The 21,998-nt window shown below is 46.4% G+C and overlaps 1 long non-coding RNA gene and 1 pseudogene across 2 annotated transcripts in view; both read right to left on the reverse strand.

Annotated features, from left to right (window-relative positions):
* LOC130836536 (uncharacterized) overlaps positions 1-8,075 on the reverse strand; it is a 27,098-nt gene extending 19,023 nt beyond the window's left edge. For both annotated transcript variants that reach the window (XR_009049165.1, XR_009049164.1), the window contains exons 1-3: positions 7,837-8,075; positions 7,220-7,403; positions 2,169-2,232 (exon numbers count right to left, since the gene is read on the reverse strand). This is a non-coding gene — a long non-coding RNA (uncharacterized LOC130836536). The remainder of the gene's footprint in view (positions 1-2,168; positions 2,233-7,219; positions 7,404-7,836) is intronic.
* A 9,175-nt stretch (positions 8,076-17,250) lies between these two features.
* Positions 17,251-21,877, reverse strand: LOC130837195 (zinc finger protein 77-like; annotated as a pseudogene).
* Between the last annotated feature and the right edge of the window lie 121 nt (positions 21,878-21,998).

A 21,998-nucleotide genomic window follows, 5' to 3' on the forward strand; every position in this document is an offset into this window, starting at 1 on the left:
GTGGCACAGTGGGTAAGAATCCACCTGCCAATACAGGGGACACGGGTTCAATCCCTGCCCCAGGAAGATCCCACATGCCGTGGAGCAACTAAGCCCGTGCGCCACAACTATTGAGCCTGTGCGCCACAACTGTTGAGCCCATGTGCCTCAACTACAGAAGCCCATGCGCCTAGAGCCCATGCTCTGCAATGAGAGGCCACCACAATAAGTAGCTCCCGCTCGCCTTAACTAGAGAAAGCCTGTGTGCAGCAACAAAGAACCAACACAGCCAATAAAATAATTTATAAATAAATTTATAAAAAAAAAAGGGTAAAGCACAATGCTTACAGTTTAAAAAAATAAAAAGAAGGTATACATGTGTAAAACTGCCACTTTGCTGTAAAGCAGAGATTGGCACAACACTGTAAATCGACTATACTTCAATTAAAAAAATCAAATGATTTGCTATTACAAGTGCCTATGGAATTACAGTCATCTTCCTCAGATATGGGGAAAATGTAAACGGCGGCTCCTATTAAAGTAACTGGGGATAACTCCAAGCCTCTACCTAATATCCAGCAATACCCACCCAGACCAGAGGCAGTAAATGGAATAAGACCTATAATCCAGGCCTTCCTTAAGAAAGAACTTCTAAGTCCTTGCAGCAGTCCTTGCAATACTCCCAGTTTACCAGTAAGAAAACCAAAAAGAAAAGGCTGCAGGTTTGTTCAGGACCTGAGAGCTGTAAATGACACTGTGAGTCCTCACCACCCTGGGTTCTGAATCCTCCCTCGCTGCTCAACCATCCCGGCAGACACCTGCTATTTCCCAGCAGTCGAGCTATGAAGCGCACTCTTTAGTATTCCAGGAGAAAAAGAAAGCCACCAGCTCTTCGCCTTTACACAGGAAGATCGCCAGTCTGCGTGGACAATCGTGCCACAAGGCTGCACCCAGAGCCCTGCTTATTTTCTCAAATACTTAAAGCCGATTTGGCTGACATACACACTTTCCTCATGGCTGTGCTCTGGTTCAGTACGTAGATGACTTACTTTTGAGTCTAGAACTGGACAGGATCGCCAAAGAGGCACGACCTTCTTATTGCAGCAGTTAGCCTGTAAGGGGCATAAGGTCCAAAGACAAACTACAGTTGTGCTCACGGACTGTGCAATGTTTAGGTCATTTAATATCTAAGGACGGGGACTTCCCTGGTGGCGCACTGGTTATAATCTGCCTGTCAATGCAGGGGACACGGGTTCGAGCCCTGGGCTGGGAAGATCCCACATGCCACGGAGCTACTAAGCCCGTGAGCCACAACTACTGAAGCCTGCACATCTAAAGCCCATGCTCCACAACAAGAGAAGCCACTGCAGTGAGAAGGCTGCGCACCACAACAAAGAGTAGCCCCCACTCGCCACAACTAGAGAAAGCCCACGTGCAGCAACAAAGACCCAACACAGCCAAGAAATAAATAAATAAATAATTTATTTAAAAAAAAAAAAAAAACCTTCTGTTGGCTGCACTGTCTTATTAGCACTTTCTGTTCAAGGATACTGTCTCCCCAGTCACTGCTGTGCAGATGTGAACATGTTACATCAGTTCATCTGTAACTGCAGTGCGAGCAAAAATGGATGCCCCACTTGCAATTTGCATGAAAGAAGAGCCACGTGCAGTGATTTGTTTTTTTGTGGTCTGAGGGTGTGCACATTCACACACATCTGCCCACACTGTCGACACTCTGCAAAAATTTGGTTTTGAGGTGTTAAGTCATCTTCGCTATAGTCCTGATCTCACTCCATCGGACTTTCACCTGTTTGGTCCCCTGAAAGCAGCCCTACGAGGACGAAGATTCACTTCTGATGAAGTGAAGGCAGAGGTGCATTCATGGCTCACAGCTCAGCCTAAAACATTTTTTAATAAGGGAATACGAAAGCTTGTTGACAGATGGACACAGTGTATTGAAAAGCAAGGAGATTATGTTGAAAAATGATGTATTTGTCTTTTCTAAAAGTTAATTAAAATAAATTCTACAGCCACAGTGTGGTTAATTTTTGGCTCATGTTCATAATTACTGGATAACCTATGCATTTAGATGAAGGTATATATGAACCGGTGCTGCTTAAAGGTCATACTCCACATTACTGTCAGGGACTCACAAAGCACTTAAAGAAAATGAAAAATTAGCAACTTACTCCTTCCACAGTGAGCTCCCAGGAGACGAAGACGTGAAGGACCACGGGTTACAGCCTGGAGATTCTGTCGATTGGAAAAGACATCAAATAAAGGACTCCCTACCGCCATGTTGGAAAGGACCATACCAGGTACTCTTTACAAATCCCTGTGCAGTGAAACTTAAAGGACTAAGCTCTTAGATTCACATTTCTCACCTCAAAAGGACCTCCCCTCCTGAACGGAGTGCAACTCCTATTTCTGACACCCCACTTCAACTAACTAAGAGAGGCCCCACCAAATCAGGATGAAAAGAACACGACAGCAGGGAACACGGGTTCGAGCCCTGGTACGGGAAGATCCCACATGCCTTGGAGCAACCAAGCCTGGGAGCCGCAGCTACTAAGCCTGCGCTCTAGAGCCCTTGAGCCACAACTATTGAGCCCACATGCCACAACTACTGAAGCCCTCACCCCTAGAGCCCGTGCTCTGCAACAAGAGAAGCCACCACAGTGAGAAGCCCATGCACTGCAACAAAGAGTAGCCCCAGCTTGCCACAACTAGAGAAAGCCCATGTGCAGCAACGAAGACCCAAAGCAGCCAATAAATAAAGAACAAATTAATTAATTAATTAAAAAGGAAGGGTAAAGAAAATGTATATATTGATCTCTAACCCCTGTTCCTGGCACAGAGCTCTTAAAACCCTTGTAAATTCCTAAGTGATAAGAGCACCAGGAGCATCTTTTATTCTATCGAGGTGCCTGGGTGGGCTCCTGGATGGGGCTGTCACCAGAAAGACCACCCCACGGTTAGATGTGTGAGACTTTTAGCCCCACCCCCATCCTCCAGAGAGCGGTGAGGGGCTGGAAATGGAGTGAATAAGTGATCACGCCTGTGTGAAGAAGCCTCCGTAAAAACCCCAATAGCAGGGGGTTCTGAGAGCTTCCAGGTGGACACAGCCACACCGAGAAAGCCCATGTACAGCAACGAAGACCCAACTCAGCCAATAAATAAATAAATGAGTTGATTAAAAAAATAAAATAAAATGGGGGGACAGTCCTATGGGACTGAGCCCTTAACCTGTGGGGTCTGACACTCTCCACCAGGTCTGACACTGTCTCCAGGTGGACAGTGTCAGAACTGAGTTGGGTTGTAGGACACCTGGTCCGTGTCACAGAATTGCTGGGTCCAGGAAACTCCTACATCTCCAGTGACCAGTATCGGAAGTAAAATGTTCTGTGTAAAAGAGAAAGCGAGCAGGGGGGTGGGGTGGGGTGGGGGCTGTAGTTTGTTCCAACACGATCTCTAATGAAGGACAGAAAATCATCTTTTTTGGCTGCACTGCTCAGCTTGCAGGACCTTAGTTTCCCAACCAGGGATTGAACCCAGGCCCCCTGTAATGGAGGCATGGAGTCCTAACCACCAGACTGCCAGGGAAGTCCCTAAAATGATCTTAATGGGAAAATTATAAAGTGTTACCGAATGACATCAAAGTAGAAAGAGCGCGTGTTCTCAGAAAGGAGACGCAATGCCATCACCAAAGCAACTCTCCCAGAAAGATGCAGAGTTTTAATAAAATTCCACTTTATCCAAAACCAGGTTGGGTTTTTTTGGTTTTCTTCTGAAAAACTACTTCTAAAAACTGAAATGAGAGGCAAATGTCTAATAGCCAAGTTTCCTACAAAAACAAGGTGGAAGAACTTTCCCTAAAACACATCAAAGCATTGAGGTCCTAACAGTAGTCGGGACGGTAAAGTATTAGCAGGAGGAGGGGCTCACAGACCCGGGGGGAAGAGTGGAAATGGGCCAGGAGCCTCCTGCAGTGCAGGCATGGTCCCGCAGTGGAAATGATGGACACCCATACCCACGGGACCATTACAAATGGGGGGAGGGACAGCGTCCTTCACATTAACTTCATATAAAATAATCCATCTAATGCAGATTTTGGGGTTTTTTTTGGCCGAGATCCGAAGCATGAGGGATCCTAGGTTCCCAACCAGGGATGGAACCCACGCCCCCTGCAGTGGAGGCAGGGGGTCTTAAGCCCTTGACCACCAGGGAAGTACTTCCAGAAGTTAAAGTCGTCCAGTGGTTAAGACTTACCCTTCCAAAGCAGGGGGTGCAGGTTCCAACCTTGGTCGCAGAGCTAAGATTGCATAGGCCTCTTGGCCAAAAAACCAAAACATAAAACAGAAGCAAAATGGTCCGCATCAGGGACTTCACTGGTGGTCCAGTGGTTAAGACTCCCCACTCCCAACGCAGGGGGCCCAGGTTCAATCCCTGGTCAGAGAACTAGATTCTGCATGCCGCAACTAAGACTCAGTGCAGTCAAATAAATAAACATATTTTTTTTAAAAAGGGACAAAGTGAGAGAGTAGCATTGACATAGATACACTACCAAACGTAAAATAGATAATTGGGAAGCTGCTGCATAACACAGGGAGATCAACTCGATGATGGGTGATGACTTAGAGGGGTGGGATAGGGAAGGTAGGAAGGAGTCGCAGGAGGGAGGGGATATGGGGATATATGTGTAAATACAGCTGATTCACTTTGTTGTACAGCAAAAACTGGCACAACAGTGTAAAACAATTATATTCCGATAAAGAACTTAAAAAAAAGAATGGAAAAGATATAAAAAGAACATAAAGAAAGAAAGAAGTTAAAGTCAAGTGTCCCACGACTTCTGAGTACAGATTTTTCCTATATAAGGAAAATAAAAAAGAAGCTACAAAGGAAGATATTTTCACCAGAATAAAGGGGATGAGAAAAGAAACCCCACTGGGCAAGAAAACATTGGCAGTACCTGCAAACGAGAAAGGATGCATGCCCAGCACATCTAAAGAAAACGTAAGAAATTAATAAACATAGAAATACACATATCACACAGAAGATGAACCACCACACTCTCAGCTGATGAGAATCCTATGTGACCGAGAAGAGACCCTGGCTCCCAACTAGAGATGAACAAACCTTTTTTGAGGTCACCCAGCGATGGTGACCACAGGGAAGAAATAAACAGGCGGGCAAGAGTACACTCCAGACGCGACCAGCATTTCCTGAGTAAATTTTAACTTATCCATAAGCTATGACGACACGATTTTTCTCTGAAGTGTAGAAGCTCAAGTTACATCTCACACTTGGAGATAAAAACAAAAATGACTGTCATAGCATTGCTAACTAAGAAAATAAACTTGGGGGTGAGGGGGTACTTCCCTGGTGGTCCAGTGGTAAAGAATCCACCTTCCAATGCAGGGGACGAGGGTTCGATCCCTGATCGGGGACCTAAGATTCCACATTCCTCAGGGCAACTAAGCCTGTGTGCTGCAACTACTGAGCACACGAGCCACAAGTAGATACCTGCGTGCTGCAGCTACAGAGCCCATGCACTCTGGAGCCTGCACACTGCAATGAAGATCCCATATGCCATGGGGCAGCTAAGCCCGTGTGCCACAACTAGAGAGAAGCCTGCGAGCGCCACAACTAAGATCCCTTGTGCTGCAACGAAGATCCCCCGTACCATAGCTAAGACCCAACGCAGCCAAAAAATAAAAAATAAATTAATTTTTAAAAAAATGTTAATTTAAAAAAAACACTCAGGGAATTCCCTGACAACCCAGTGGTTAGGGCTCCTCGATTCTACTGCAGGGGGCCCGGGAACTAAGATCCCACAAGCCGCAGTGCAGCCAAAAAAAAAAAAAAAAACAAACACTTGGAAGAACCCAGGCCTCAAAGGCACTGGAACGCATGCATCAATGGGGAGAGCTGAGCCTCAGACACCAGCACGTGTGAAACAGACTGGGGCTGAGAGACCCCAGAGAAACGTCTGTGTGACATTACTAGTGACTTACGAACTAACGTTCACTTATTGGAAACTGAAGGGGTAAAATCAGACGACACACTGCTTGGTGAAAAGAGACGGTAAAGGTACGAATAATGACAAAGAACCCGGGACAGAGGTCACCCTGGCAGCAGGAGGGAGAGACATGGGAGATGCCAACAGGAGCCAGGGCCTCCCTGTACGCCTGGGGGATGAGTCCACAGGTGTTTAAATGGTTATTATTAATGTTATTATTCATGTTGCAGCAAAACGGAAATGAGCAAATGGTCTTAGGCACATACCAGCCAAACAGGCCTGAAAGAGTTACGCAATCTTGGTTATTCCTTAGCTGTTACTACTAGGAACCTGTAGCTGGACGTGTCCTGCACAAAGCGGACGAAGCTGTAGCTGGACGTGTCCTGCACAAAGCAGATGAACCTGTAGCTGGACGTGTCCTGCACAAAGCGGACGAAGCTGTAGCTGGACCTGTCCTGCACAAAGCGGATTCCTCTCTGACACCACGTGAATCCCACTCTGCACCTGGCATTCTTCTCCCCCCACACTACCTTGTGGCACTCTTCATTTCAGAAAGGAGGTCACAGGCCCATAACTTTAGGGACACCAGACCCGGTTGCCAGGCTGCCTAACACCAGCTGTGACGGTTTTGAAATAGTGCAAAGACGTTCTCACTACCCTCTCGAGGGGGCCACAGTTCTTGAGGCACTAGCCTAGTGTGTTTCCCCCACCACCACCACCATTTGCCTGGCAAAGAATACAGCCATTCTTGCGTTTCCTCCAAAATCTCAGTCTCCGTCTTTCTGTTCAGCATTTGTGCACAGGGAGCTAAGGTTATTCTGGCATCATTAGCTTAATGCAGAAGTCACACGATCTAAGAAGAACCCCAGGACACACAAGGTACACCTCAGAGAGGACACACCGCCCCCAGGACTCCTGGAGATGGGTCCCCTCCCCCATGCTTGTGCCACCAACAGCTCCTTCTGTGATGGTGCTAGGATGTGGAGGCCACCTGCATGGGATGAGTGGGGCACCTTCCTCCACCTCCTCACAGGCTCGGCTGGTCCCCGTCCCAGGTGATGCACCTGCTTCGAGCACCGTGGGTCACTGACAGGAGACAGACCCCGGCCTCAGGGTGTACATGAGAACCTGCAGGACCCCTGCTTCCTCCTGTGTTCAGGGGTGACGGGGCAGGGAGCTTCCAGGGCACGTTCATAGGTTCTGTAACAAAATACTTACGGCTGATCCCTGTCAGGAGACAGGCGTCAGTTCACTGACACCCTCGTGATAAGACATGGCTTGTGCGTTCCGCAGACTGCAAACGGCTCGCTCTCACGGGTCACCTTGGACAGAACGGTCATCCATCCGCCTCCCGTGTGTCACCAGGAACCGGGACGGGACCAGAGCGGCACCGGCCCTGCACCTGGTAGGGAAGAGTCACCACCGTGTCCGTGAACACACGAGCCCATCTCTCCGCGCAGCTCCCTGTCACGCGGGGGCCCTCCTGCGTGTCCCCCACCACGGCGATGGGAGACGGGGCACTCCCGAGACCCCTCCGCAGCCGCGTTCCCGGGCTCAGCCCCGCACAGCCCGCGTCCAGACAGCACGCCCCGCAGCAGGAGGCAGGGACGCCCCGACGAACGCGCTGCTCCGGGTGGACGGGAAGCGGGACAGGACGCCTCACCCCGCCCCTGCCGGACACCGAGGCCGCGGTGAGGGCAGCCCGGCGGGGCCAGGCCGGGGCCCCGGCAGCCAGCCCGACGCGCCCCTCGGGTCGCGTCCTCCCTCCGACCCCGCCGCGCAGAGGACTCGGGGAGGGACCCCGCCCGGGGCGGAGGGCTTCCTGGGGTGCGCACGGGGGGCAGCGGGGACCCGTCGGCGTCCAGCGGGCTCCTGCCGGTTCGCACCAGCCCCTCCTGGTCTCCGGCCCCGGCCGGGCACGCCCCACCCCGGCCTCGCTCCGGGCTCTCCGCGGCGTCCTCCCAGCGGCCCCGCGACCTGCGCAGGTGAGAGCGATGCGGCCAGCGCCCCGGGGGCGGCGCCGGGCAGGTGCGCACGAGCCGGGCGTGCGCACGAGCGCGGCCGAGGTTTAAGAGCCAAGGCCTTCCTCGCGGGCCGAAATTGCTCCGGCCCCAGGCTTTAATTGGACGCTGCTCCCAGGGCCCGCGCTCTGATTGGACGGAGTTCCGGGACTCCACACCCTGATTGGCGGGTTTCCAAATCCTCCTCTGACCCTTGATTGGGCAGCTCCCCAGCCCCTACGTCCCAGCGCGAGGTTTGTCCTCTGGGCCCCGCCCCCGCCGCCCCTAATTGGACAACATCACAGCCCAGGACGTGCCGGCGATGTCACGTGACCTAGCCGGGCGGAAGTCCGTGTTGCCAACTTCAGACCGTGCCTACTCGGCTTACTTCCCGGGACCTAGAACCGCCAGCCAGGGTTGTGGCTCCCAGCAGAAAGCCCTCCTGGTACAGCGGACTCGTCGTCCTCCCAGCAGCTCGGCGGTTCCTCCTTGTGCTCCTCCTGGACCGGGATGTCCTGACCCCGTTTCCTTGTAGAGCGCCCCATATCCGGAGCCGGGGCCGGGAATACTAGAATGGGACGGGGCGGGGGGACCTGGTGACCTCCGGGATCAGGTGCCCTTTGTTTAAGAGCAGAAATGCTCACTGACGTCACTACGTGCAACGAAGGGTCAGGCTGTGTCCCGCAGGTGACCTTTGACAAGGAGAGGGCCCGCCCTCCGTCCCCATCTCTGGGTCTGGAGGTCAGTAGCCCGTAGCCCAGGGGACCTTTATTCGTCCTTTTCCCCGTGGGAAGTCAGACCCCTGAGGCCCCGGACTCCGTGCAGGACTGGTCTCAGCACAGACACAGGTGTGAGAGGCCACCGTCCTCAGGTGCGCATGCTACACTGCAGGGACATTCATGTCAGATCAGGCTTTAATCAGACCATGTGAAATTTGAAACGTTAAAAGCTGTGTTTCCTTTTTCATATGATAGAATGATGGTTACACAGGTGTGCGACATTCAAAAAAACAATGAGTTTTATACTTAAAAGAGAGAATGTTATGGTATGTGAATTATATCGCCATTGAGGGGGAAAAAAAGCTGTAATAGCCATGATAACGCTACCTCCTGGTCGTCACTAAAATGTTTTGTTCCTAGATTTACCTATTCTGAGTAAATCATACCATATTGGCCTTTTCTGCCTGCGTTTTTTCTCAGCATGTTTTCAAGTTTCATTCATCCACTGATGTTTCACTTTTTCGCCTTTTTTTTTTTTTTGGTTGTGTTGGGTCTTCCTTGCGGTGCACAGGCTTCTCAGTGTGGTGCCTTCTGTTGCAGAGCACGGGCTGTAGGCGTGCAGGCTTCAGTAGTTGCAGCACACAGGCTCAGTAGTTGTGGCACGTGGGCTCAGTAGTTTTGGTGCACGGGCTTAGTTGCTCCGAGGCATGTGGGATCTTCCCGGGCCAGGGATCAAACCCGTGTCCCCTGCACTGGCAGGCGGATTCTTAACCACTGCGCCACCAGGGAAGTCCCATTGCAACCAGCATTCATGTGCATGTATTTGAGCATCTGTTGCAGTAGTCAGGAGTGGAATGGTTGGGTCATAGGGTAATTTCTATGTTTAACTTTCTGAGGAACCAAACTCTTACCCACAGTGGCTGCACCATTTTACATTCCCACCAGCAGTGTACAGGGTTCTAATTTCTCCATATCCTTGACAACACCTGTTTTATTCTACGCATCCTAGTAGGGTCAAAGTGGTTATCTAATGTTTTGCATTTCCCTGATAATTAGTGATGTGAAGAATATTTTCATCTGTGTATTGGCCATTAGTATATTATCCTTGGAGAAATGTCTATTAATTCCTTTGCCCATTTTTTAACAGTTGTTTGCATTTTTGTGATTGACATGTTAGGCTTTTTCATGTGCTCTGGACAATAAAACCTTATCACATTTATGATTTACAAATATGTTCTATTCTGTGGGGATGTTTTTTCACAGTGTCCTTTGGTGCATAAAAGACTTTAATTTTGATGAAGTCCAGCTTACGTATTTTTTCTTGTGTTGCTTGTGCCTTTGGTGTCATATTAAGAAATCATTATGTACCACAATGTTCATTTCAGCACCATTTACAATAGCCAGGACATGAGAGCAACCTAAATGGCCCATCAACAGACAAATGGATAAAGAAGATGTGGCACACATATACAATGGAATATTACTCAGCCATGAAAAGGAATGAAATTGAGTTATTTGTAGTGAGATGGATGGACCTAGAGTCTGTCATACAGAGTGAAGTAAGCCAAAAAGAGAAAAACAAGTATTGTATGCTAACTCATATATATGGAATCTAAAAAAAATGGTGCTGATGAACCCAGTGACAGGGCAAGAATAAAGATGCAGATGTAGAGGATGGACTTGAGGACACAGGGTGCAGGGCAAAGGGGAAGCTGGGACGAAGGGAGAGAGTAGCATTGACATATATACACTACCAAATGTAAAACAGATAGCTAGTGGGAACCTGCTGCATAACATAGGGAGATCAACTTGATGATGGGTGATGACTTAGAGGGGTGGTATAGGGAGGGTGGGAAGGAGTCGCGGGAGGGAGGGGATATGGGGATATATGTATAAATACAGCTGATTCACTTTGTTGTACAGCAAAAACTGCCACATCAGTGTAAAGCAATTATACTCCAATAAAGAGCTGAAAAAAAAAAAAAGAAATCATTATGAAATCCAAGTTCATGAAGATTTATCCCTGTGTTTCCTTCATTCACTGGGTTACCCAGGACAGCCTGTGGGTGGGGATGGGATTCGCAGCAGACACTTTCAACTCCTGGAACTGGAAAGAAGCTCCTGGTAAAGTGTCCCTGGATAAGTTTTTTTTTTTAATTAATTCATTTACTTATTGGCTGCATTGGGTCTCCGTTGCTGCGTGCAGGTTTTCTCTAGTTGCGGTGAGTGGGGGCTTCTCTTGTTGCGGAGCACGGGCTCTAAGCATGTGGGATTCAGTAGTTGCAGCATGTGAGCTCAGTAGTTGTGGCTTGCAGGCTCTAGAGTGCCGGCTCAGTAGTTGTGGCGCATAGGCGTCATTGCTCCGAGGCATATGGGATCTTCTTGGACCAGGGCTCGAACCTGTGTCCCCTGCATTGGCAGGCGGATTCCTAACCACTGTGCCACCAGGGAAGTCCCCAGACAAGTTTTTAATGTGAAAGCCCATGAAGTTTAAGTATATCACTCTTTTAAATGGTAATGGTCCATTCCTATGGGAACATACTTTACTTTCATATTTTCAAAATTAAGCTACCAATGTAAGTTTTTAATGCTTGATCATTTTAAGCTAACCACCCAACGTTGTTTAGAAAAACACTGCTACTATTAAACATTTGTTCTTATTTGTGAAGTTCTAAGAAACACTGATTATGGAAATAAGGGATTTTATGAAGATACTGTAGCCATTTGTGAAGAAATGACATCACGGTGACACTGCTCTCTACTTTCTTCAAACATGCTGTATCTTTCCATTTATTTAGTTTGATGTCATTCAATGTAATCCTACATTTTTACATTAGGTTTGGTCTTTCATTAGACTCATTTTGACATGAGTGTCACTTCTACTTTTGGGCACACTACCTTTTAAATTAAATCCTCAACCTCTTCTCCCTAGTGATTAGAAATGTAATGACGGGAACTTCCCTGGTGGTCCAGTGGTAAAGAATCGGCCTTACAACGCAGGGGATGCAGGTTCGATCCCTGGTCAAAGAACTAAGATCCCATGTGCTACAGGGCAACTAAGCCCGTGTGCCACAACTACTGAGCTTGTGTGCCTCAACCAGAGAGCCTGCATGCTGCAAACTACAGAGCCCACACACCCTGGAGCCTGTGCGCCACAACTATAGAAGAGAAAACCATGGGCCAGAACTAGAGAGAAGCCTGCATGTTGCAGCACACAGCCCATGGGCCACAACTAAGACCCAACACAGCCAAAAAAAAATAAACAAATAAATAAATAATAAATCTTAAAAAAAAAAAGTGGGACATCACTGGTGGCTCAGTGCTTAAGAATCCTCCTGCCAATGCAGTGGATACTGGTTCAAGCCCTGCTCTGGGAAGATCTCATGTGCCATGGAGCAACTAAGCCTGTGTACAACTACTGAAGCCCACACAACCTAGAGCCTGAGAGCCACAACTACTGACCCCACGAGCCACAACTACTGAAGCCGGCATGCCTATAGCCCATGCTCCACAAGAGAAGCCACCCCAATGAAGAGTAGCCCCGCTTGCTACCACTAGAGAAAGCCCGCACGCAGCAACAAATACCCAACGCAGCCAGTAAATAAATAAAATTAATATATATATATAAGTAGAGCTCAATAAATGTTTTTGTTTTTTTTTTAATGGGATCTTCCTGGAACAGGGCTCGAACCCGTGTCCCCTACTTTGGCAGGTGGATTCTTAACTGCTGCACCACCTAGGAAGCCCTGTTTTTTTTAAAAAAAGAAAGAAATGTAAGTTTGCAGCCTGAAAACATGTCAGTCATCTTTTTTCCTACAGTTACCTTATACACTTGAGGTTCTATATACACAGTTGTTTCAGCTATGAAACTAAAGAAGTTATTCTTTTCTTCCTTTATAATTCTTGAACTTATTTCTCAAGTTGCCAGCTACAATATCTAGTAGACTGCTGCCAAGGGCAGGACCATGGGTATTCTTGTTTTGCGCATAATTTTATTGGACAAGTGCCCTTTTGCCAATTGACACTTCTCACCTGCTGCTTGCTAATCAGTGCTTCAGAAACAGAGGCCTGAATGAAACAGAAGCATTGATTTGAGATTTGTCAGGACTGCAGCCCAGGAGCCACAGACTCAAGAAGCACTTGAACTGGGTTTTGCCTGACAACAAAACAGAAGAGGCTTATAAAGGCAAAACAGCAAGGCCACGCTTAGTTACATAGGTTGTTTGTCAAAAATTATAATCGGATCTGGCAAGAAGCAATGGTGTTTGTTAAGCAAGGATGTGCTGGGGTCTGAAACTGCTACATAGTTCCAGAGGGGCGCTTTGACAGCATAAGGTAGAGGCTGGTGGATTTTGTTCTGAATACAACTGGTCATGTTCTTGGGTCTGGTCATGTTCAAAGAAAGCTCAAGTTAACGGTGGAGCAGGGACCTCTCCAAGACCAGATCCTCCATGGCTGCCTGACCCCATCTGTCTATGCCTGAACTAAGATTATTCCCTTATCATTACAACTTGCCTTCATTGTAAGTTATTAAGAAATTAATCGTTCATAATCGTTGACTAGTATAAAACGTTTTTCCACGTCTATTGAGAAAACTTAAGATAGCACTTTTTTTTATATAGGAAATGGTGGTACTGTGGTGAGTTACATTAATTGATATTATAGCATTTTACTAAAACATACATGAAGAAAAATGCAAAAAGGACACATTGGACAGAAATATGGTGATATAAACATCCACGACCTCACAAACTGGACAATGCACATTCGACATCCCACGTGGGTTGGCGCCCTGTGAGAAGCAACCCCCTGCCTTCCCACAGCCACCAGTATCACAGAGTTAAATTTCATTAATTCATTCAGGGAAGAAATCTTCACTCTTTATTTTCGGGGAGGGACAGGGGGAACGCACCGCATATCTTTCAGGATCTTAGTTCCCCGACCAGGGGTAGAACCCAGGCCGTTGGCAGTGAGAGCCTAAGAGTCCTAGCCATTGGACTGCCAGGGAATTCCCTTCATTCTTATGTTTTAAATATTTTTCTTGAAGTATAATTGACTTACAATATTAGCTTCATGTGTAAAACAGTGATTTGATATTTTTATACGTTACAAAATGATCACCATGGTAAGTCTAGTTACCATCTATCACCGTATGATACTTTTTATATTTTTTTTTATATTTTGGCTGTGCTGTGCGGTTTGTGGGATCTTAGCTGCCGACCAGGGATCGAACCCAGGCCCTCAGCAGTGAAAGCACCGAGTCCTAATCACTGGACCACCCAGGAATTCCCACCATATGATATTATTGACTCTATAAATGCTGTGTATCCCATCCCGTGGCTGACTCACTTACAGACTGGAAGTTTGTACCTCTTCATCTCCCTCACCTATTTCATTCATCCTCCTTACCACCCTCCACTAATGAGCACCACTTGTTTCTCTGTATCTATCAGTCGATTTCTGTTCTGTTATTTATTTATTTTTTTTGTAGGATCTTCCTAGACCAGGGCTCGAACCTGTGTCCCTTACATTGGCAGGTGGATTCTTAACCACTGCGCCACCAGGGAAGCCCCTCTGTTCTGTTATGGTTGTCCATGTTTTGTTGTTTGGATTCCACATGAGTGAAATCACACATCTGCCTTTCTCTGCCTGAGTTACTTCACTTAAAATACCCTCAAGTACCGTATGTTATCCTAAATGATAAAATTTCATGCTTTTCTATGACTAATATTCCATTTACGTACATGCCTCATCTTCTTTTTCCACTCTTCTATCGAGGGACATTGAGTTTGCTTCTGTATCTTGGCCACTGTAAATAATGCTGCAGTGAACACAGGGGTGCGTAGATATTTACTAATTATTGTTTTTGTTTTCTTCAAAAAATACCCAGAAGTGGAATTGCTGGATTGTATGGTAGTTCTATTCTTAAGAACCTCCATATTGTTTTCCATAGTGGCTGCACCAATTGATATTCCCACCAACAGTGCACTAGGGTACACTCCTCTCTGCAAGCTTCACAACACTTCTTATTGGCTGTCTTTTTGATAATAGCCATTCTGACAGGTGTCATTGCCAGGTGTTATCTCACTAAGATTACGATGTGTACCTCCCTGATTAGTGATGCTGAGCATCTTTTCATGGGTCTGTTGGCCACCTGGATGTCTTCTTTGGAAAAATGTCTACTGAGGTCTTGTGCACGTCTTTTTAAGTGGGTACTTTTTTTTTTTTTTTGATTATTGAGTTGTATGGAGTCTTTATATATTTTAGATATTAATCCCTTATCAGATATATCATTTGCATAAATCTTCTCCCATTCAGTAGGCTGCACTTTTGTTTTGTTGGTGGTTTCCTTCACTGTACAAAGGCTTTTTCGTTTGATGTAGTCACATTTGTTTATTTTTGTTGTGGTCTCCCTTACCTGAGGAGACATATCCAAAAAAATATTGTTAAGACCAGTGTCAAATAGCATCCTGCCTATGTTTTCTTTTAGGTTTTTTATAAATTTTTAATCCATTCTGAATATGTGTGTGTGTGTGTAAAGATATACACACACACACACACACACACACATGGTGTGAGAAATAAGTCCAGTTTGCTTCTCTTACATGTAGCTGTCAGTTTTCCCAACACTATTCATTGAAGAGGTTATCTTTTCCCCATTGTATCTTCTTGCGTCTTTTTTCCTGCATGAATTGACCTTATATTGTATTCATTTCTGGGCTCTCTATGCTGTTCCATTTATGTATGTGTCTGTTTTTCTGCCAGTATGGTTACTGACCTGGGTCCTTGGATTCTTTAATCAACAGAAATTGATAAGAAGCCAGACAAGAATTCCAGGCAAGGCTTTACTGGGACTCACACTGCTCATTAAATATATATGTGGTTGGGGGTCTTCCACATGGGCAGAGCCAGAAGTCAGAAAACTACGCTAGAACTCAGGCCCAGTACATTGCTATGCATCTCTGTCTCCTGATGGTACAGAGGACCCAAGAGTCATGGCTTCCTTGGGGACTTCCCTGGAAGTCCAGTGGTTAAGACCCCATGTTTCCACTGCAGGGGGCACAAGTTCAATCCCTGGTCAGGGAACTAAGATGCCACATGTCAAGTGGTATGGCCAAAATAATAACAATAAAAATGATAATAATAAAATTTTAAAAAAGAATCATGGCTTCCTCATTCTGCTTTTGAGACCTCATGCATCTTCCTCTTCTCAAGCACTTTAACTCAGAAGCACTAACAGAAGGACTGTAGATATATAGTTTCCCACCAAGATGACAACACAATTCAGTAGAACCATCTGGACAGGAGCTTTCATTCTCACACCACCAGGTGGCTCTTCTTAACTCAATGCATCATGTCCAATTTCCAACCAAAGGACTTCCCTGGTGGTCCAGTGGTTAAGCCTCCACGTTACCAATGCAGGGGGACTGGGTTCCATCCCTGGTCAGGGAACTAGATCCCACATGCTGCAACTAAGAGTTCACGTGCCACAACTAACTGATCCCACATGCTTCAACTAAGACCCAGCGCAGCCAAATAAATAAATAAATAATTTTTTAAAAAATCCCAACCAAGATCACAGACATGAACAGAGGTCAAATTATGAACATAATCAGATAAGCCTGTCATCTCCCAAGACCTTCCACAATTACTAATTTCTGGGAGGAACACACATATGGTATCCACTAGCAACAAACAACTTGGAAGACACATCTTTCAGTAATGAAGACTCAAGGAGAAGGTAAATATTGATTCAGGAGATTCCACTATCTCTAACAATGGACAAGGAAAGACATTTAATTAATGACAGCCTCATATCATGGTCACATACTAGGAACATAATGGAATGTAATGGAAGGTAAGAATCAAAAAATCTGTTCATCAAAAATTATACCAAGTTGCACATGAAAAAAACAAAATCACAAACCAAAAGTCACTTAACACCCCTAGGATCAAAGACATTCTAATGGAAATGAGACAAATTTTCTATGACTGTACAGTGATATAAACTCAGAGATAACAAAATGTTAAGTGGTAGGGATGAAGTGGATGTGGAGGGATACTTATTACCTTAAGTGTTCAGATTAGCAACATGAAGTAGAAATTAATACACTGAGATCAGTATTGAGGATAAGGCACTTACAAAAGAAAACAATTTTCCCACATCTTTCCCATTCATAAGATTGCTAGGGACTTCCCTGGCAGTCCAGTGCTTCAGACTCCATGCTTCCACTGCAGGCGGCCTGGGTTCGATCCCTAGTTGAGGAACTAAGATCCCACAAGCCCGTGGTGCAAAAAAAAAAAAAAATCCTCAACACCATTGTGCTCCCACTTACAAATTTTAAGAAAGAATGATGGCTTTCCCACTGTTCTTGGATTCAAGTTTTCCCCCAGGTGTGTCTCTTCACATGTCTTTCCAGGGGTATGAGGTAACAGTGGGCTTTTTTACACTGCTGACATTCAAACGGTTTCTCTTTACTGTGTGTGTTCAAGTGTCCTTTCAGAGATGCAATCCCTGAAGGCTTTCCCACACTGCTGACACTGATGGGGTTTCTGATCACTGTGGGTTATCATGTGTGCTCACACAGATCTTGGGAGCCCGAAGGCTTTCCCACACAGCTGACACCGAAAGGGCTTCCCTTCACTGTGTGTTCTCACATGTTCTCAAAGGGATGAGGAAGTAATGAATGCTTTCCCACATTCTGTACATTTATAGGGTTTTATTCCACTGTGTGTTTTAATGTGCCTTGTAAGAGACATGGGATGGTGGAAGGCTTTTCCACATTCCTTACACACATAAGGTTTCTCTCCAGTGTGGATCATCATGTGTTCTTGCAAGGATTTGAGATATGGGAAGGCTTTGCTGCACTGCTCACACTTCACACTCATAGGGCTTTTCTCCACTGTGTATTCTCATGTGCCCTTGAAGGGACATGCACCAAATGAAAGTTTTGCCACACTGCTTACATTCATAGGGTTTCTCTCCAGTGTGAGTTCTCACGTGCCATGCAATCTGGGAATAATAACTGAAGGATTTCCCACATACTTCACACACGTGGATTTTCTGTCCATAACGACCTTGCTCATGTTCCTGAAAAGATAATGGGCAAGTGACAGCTTTTCCAGACTTCTTATTCTCTAGAGACTGTTTGCTACTGTGACTCCTCACGCATCTCTCAGATGCTCTCCCAGCATCCTGACATTTATCAAGTTTCTCTACAATGTCTGTCCCCCCAGGAGGGCTTAGGCACAAGACACAGCTGCAGGTCTGCCCACATTCCTCACATGGATAATGTTTGTGTCTAAGGTGAGATCTTTGCTGATTCTTCTGGGAAGAATGATCCCTGGAGGCTTTTCCACACTTAGTGCATTTATGGGGCTGAATTCCACTTGGATAGCCCTTATGCACAGTAAGATCTGTAATCTGGTTCAGGGTTTCTCAACATTAATGACCTTCTTTACATTCGCAAAGACTCTCCACCAAATGGTTTCTGTTCAAAATGGGAAATACAGATTTAGGGATTAATACTTATCAGTAATTTACTAATTAATGATGTACTGATGGTTGTTAGTATTTGTGTTGACTAAGTGTTTGCCATTTGCAATCAGGTGGCATCTTTTCGGCACACTCTTCAACTGTTACAAATTGCAACAAGTTTAATGCTCTGGCTGAGGGCTCAAGTAGAACCATAATTTTCAGTGTTTTCTAGATGATGTTTCCTGATCAGTGTTGCCTACTGAATTACATTTCAGATGTTTAATATCAACATCACATTTATGAAAGTACTGTCTTGTAAAAATACTCCAAATACACAATTGTTTAGCTAGGTTTTTATTCCATTTCAAGTGAGTCTAACACTCTGATGACATACCTCCCACTTCCCCCTGCGGGAGTGCCATTCACCTCAAACACCTCTCCTGGGTTACGTGCAGATCTCGCACATTATGAAATGCCCAGTTTTTTCTAAAATCAGACCAGGAATTGTTTCTTGTGAATCTTACTACTTTCTCTTCACTGCCTAGTCCAAGCTCCAAATATCCCACAGTGCACTAAATCTACCGGTTATCACTTGAGGGCAAGAACCTGCAATAATTAGTAGCATAACTAAATCCTTGGGGAACAAACGGTGGGGAAAAGGAAAGAGACCATGTGTAGATGTCTTTTCCATAGACTGATTCAAAAATGTAAAACTAACTTTATAAGGAAGGATAGTCATGTGCATGGTTTACAGGAAATACATATATATACTTGGTCATTCTGATGAACTATATATATTTTCCAGATACATCAGGTCCTCATCCAGTTTCCTGCTCAGGAGTACCAAACCCCTTGGAATTTCCTGAGTGATAAAAGCAATGGAGGGACTTCCCCGGTGGCGCAGTGATTAAGAATCCACCTGCCAATGCAGGGGACACGGTTCTATCCCTGGTCTGGGAATATCCCACATGCTGCAAAGTAACTAAGTCTGTGAGACACAACTACTGAGCCAACGTGCTGCAGCTACGGAAATCCACAAGTCCGCGCACCTAAAGCCCACGTCCTGCAACAAGAGAAGCCCGCGCACTGCAACGAAGAGTAGCCCCCCACTCGCCACAACTAGAGAAAGCCAGAGCGCAGCAATGAAGACCGAACGCAGCCAAAAAAAAAAAAACAAACAAAAAGCAACGGAATAATATCTGGTCTCCTGTCCTCATCTCCTGATAAAGCTTCAGGGTCAGAAGGGTGAAATGAGTGTTTTGTTATTCATAACAAAGACTTTCCATCACAATTGGGTTTATATTCATTAAGATGACGGCTGGAAAACACACCAGGATGGGGGCTGGTTGCCAAAGGAGACACCATGTGATTAAAGTGTGGAACTTTCACTCCCACCCATACCCCCAGCCACAACTACAGCAGTGGGAAGTGAGGAGAGGCTGTAGGTTGAATCACTTGCCAGTGGACGATGATTCCACCAATCATGCCTAGGTAATGAATCCTTCACACAATATGAGCAGGGTTCAGAGAGCTTCTGGGTTGGAGAACACTCAGAGATGCAGGGAGAGTGGCACCTGGACAGGGTGTGGAAACTCCATGCCATCCTGACAGAGCTTCCCCTATGAATCTCTTCCATCCGGCTGTTCTTCAGTGACCTCTGTCTACGTTAAACCAGCACTGAAGTAAGTAAAATGTTCCTCTGAGTCCTGTGAGTGTAGTAGCACATTAACTGAAGCTGAGGAGGGGACGAGGGAAAGCTCTCATCCATAGCCAGTAGGCCAGAAGTCAAGGTTAATGACGGGGGCTTACAACTGGAATCTGAAGTCTAAAAGGAGGTCACTGGAATCTCCGACGTGAGCTGGTTGCTCAGAAGCACTGGCCACAGTTTGGCCTTGTGATTCAAATCTGATGTGGGGTGTGAAGATGGGGTGTGATTCTCATAGGACTGAATCCTTCACCTGTGGAACCTGTGGCAATCGCTGGACATTGAGTTGGATTCTGTGATGCCCTGCTGGTGTCCAAAAACTGTCTGTTGGTGTGTGGAGCCCGCACATGCCCACAACACGTTGCCCACATGCTCACAACATGTTGCCCACAACACGCTGGAACTGGGTCCAAACCTAATTTAACATTCAAGCCAAGAAAATCTTATGTGGATCTTGGCTTATTTGGAAGTTCTGCCACGGTAGGAAAATGGGTCAAAGTGGCAGCATGATCACAAAGAAATACTTCAAAAGAGGTGGAGACTGGGGAATTCCCTGGCGGTCCAGTGGTTAAGACAACACGCTTCTGCTGCAGGGGGCACGGGTTCAATCCCTGGTCAGGGAACTAAGATTCCACATACCCCACGGTGCAGCCAAAAAAATAATAAAATGCTGCTTCTTTAAAAAAAAAAAAAGAGAGGGACTTCCTTGGTGGCACAGTGGTTAAGAATCCGCCTGCCAATGCAGGGCACATGGGTTCGAGCCCTGGTCTGGGAGGACCCCACATGCTGTGGAGCAACTAAGCCTGTGGGCCACAACTACTGAGCTCACATGCCACAACTACTGAAGCCTGTGCCTAGAGCCCATGCTCCACAAGAGAAGCCACCACTCACCACAACTAGAGAAAGCCCACCCGCAGCAACAAAGACCCAACACACCCAAAAATGAATAAATAAATTAATAAAATAAAAAGAAAAGAAAAGAAACCGTGCACCTCAGATGGGACTTGAGCCTATGGTCTTTAAAAAAAAACAAACAGAGAGAGAGAGAGAGAGCGCGAGAGATTGAGATCTCTACTGAGATCAATATTATCGTAAAAGTAAAGTAGGAAGGAACAGGGCAAAATGCACATTCCCAAATGTTCCCTTCGTAAGAGGAGCTACAGAAAGACTTGCCAAGTGGGCAAGGATGGATGAAAACTCAAACAGGGACGCCAGGTTAGTGACAAACGTCACCTTCTCAAAGACCGAGTCATGTTCCTAACAGGTACGTCCAAACATCACTCCCTGATCCTGAAACCCGCTCCTCCTGAGAGATGTGCTCTCCCAGTGGTCACAGGTACAGAAGCCCTAGATGAAGCCTGTCTCCATGGACCAGCTGCCACTGGGAGGTCAGACAGTGTGGGGCTGCTCATGGAGAAGAGCTCCTCACAGGGAGGATGGAGGACAACCAGCCATCCATGAGACGGGCCACTTCTCTGTCCTCACATCACTAACGACGGGTGAGTGTGGGTTTAACCGCAGCAAGATTATTGGGTCAAATGTGTACTGACCGCAGTGTAACTTTCACAGGGTGAAAACCGTAGCGCTGTTCCCACTGCCCCAGGTGACACTGCAGACCATGCTCACAGTTATACAATCAGGGGCCTCGGGATTCTGATCAAGAGACATCTGTTGCCAGGGAAACACTATCTGACTCCAGGTGGGTTCTATCAAGGTGCGGACCATGCCTGCTAATTTTCAACATACTCCTATCCCTTCGTTCTAGTAAGAAAGAACACTGTGAGAAAGAACGGTTCCCTAAAGACCAAGTTCAAGGATGAAAGTGTCCTCACCCACAGAGGCCAGATTTCTGAAGCTCTCCAGCATCACATCTCTGTAGAGCTTCCTCTGAGCCGGGTCCAGCAAAGCCTACTCCTCCAGGGTGAAGTTCACAGCCACGTCCTCAAAGACCACTGAATCCTGAAACAGCCACATGTTCTATGTCAGCAAGGCTCCCTCTTCACCCGTGTGTGTGGTAGGCTGGGGAGGCCGACCCTTGGGAAGTGAACTCAATTCCTAGGATTCCCAAGCTTACGCTCTTGTGGGAAATGACCAC

The sequence above is a fragment of the Hippopotamus amphibius genome, chromosome 15, assembly GCF_030028045.1.
Source record: "Hippopotamus amphibius kiboko isolate mHipAmp2 chromosome 15, mHipAmp2.hap2, whole genome shotgun sequence".
Taxonomy (NCBI): Eukaryota; Metazoa; Chordata; class Mammalia; order Artiodactyla; family Hippopotamidae; genus Hippopotamus; species Hippopotamus amphibius.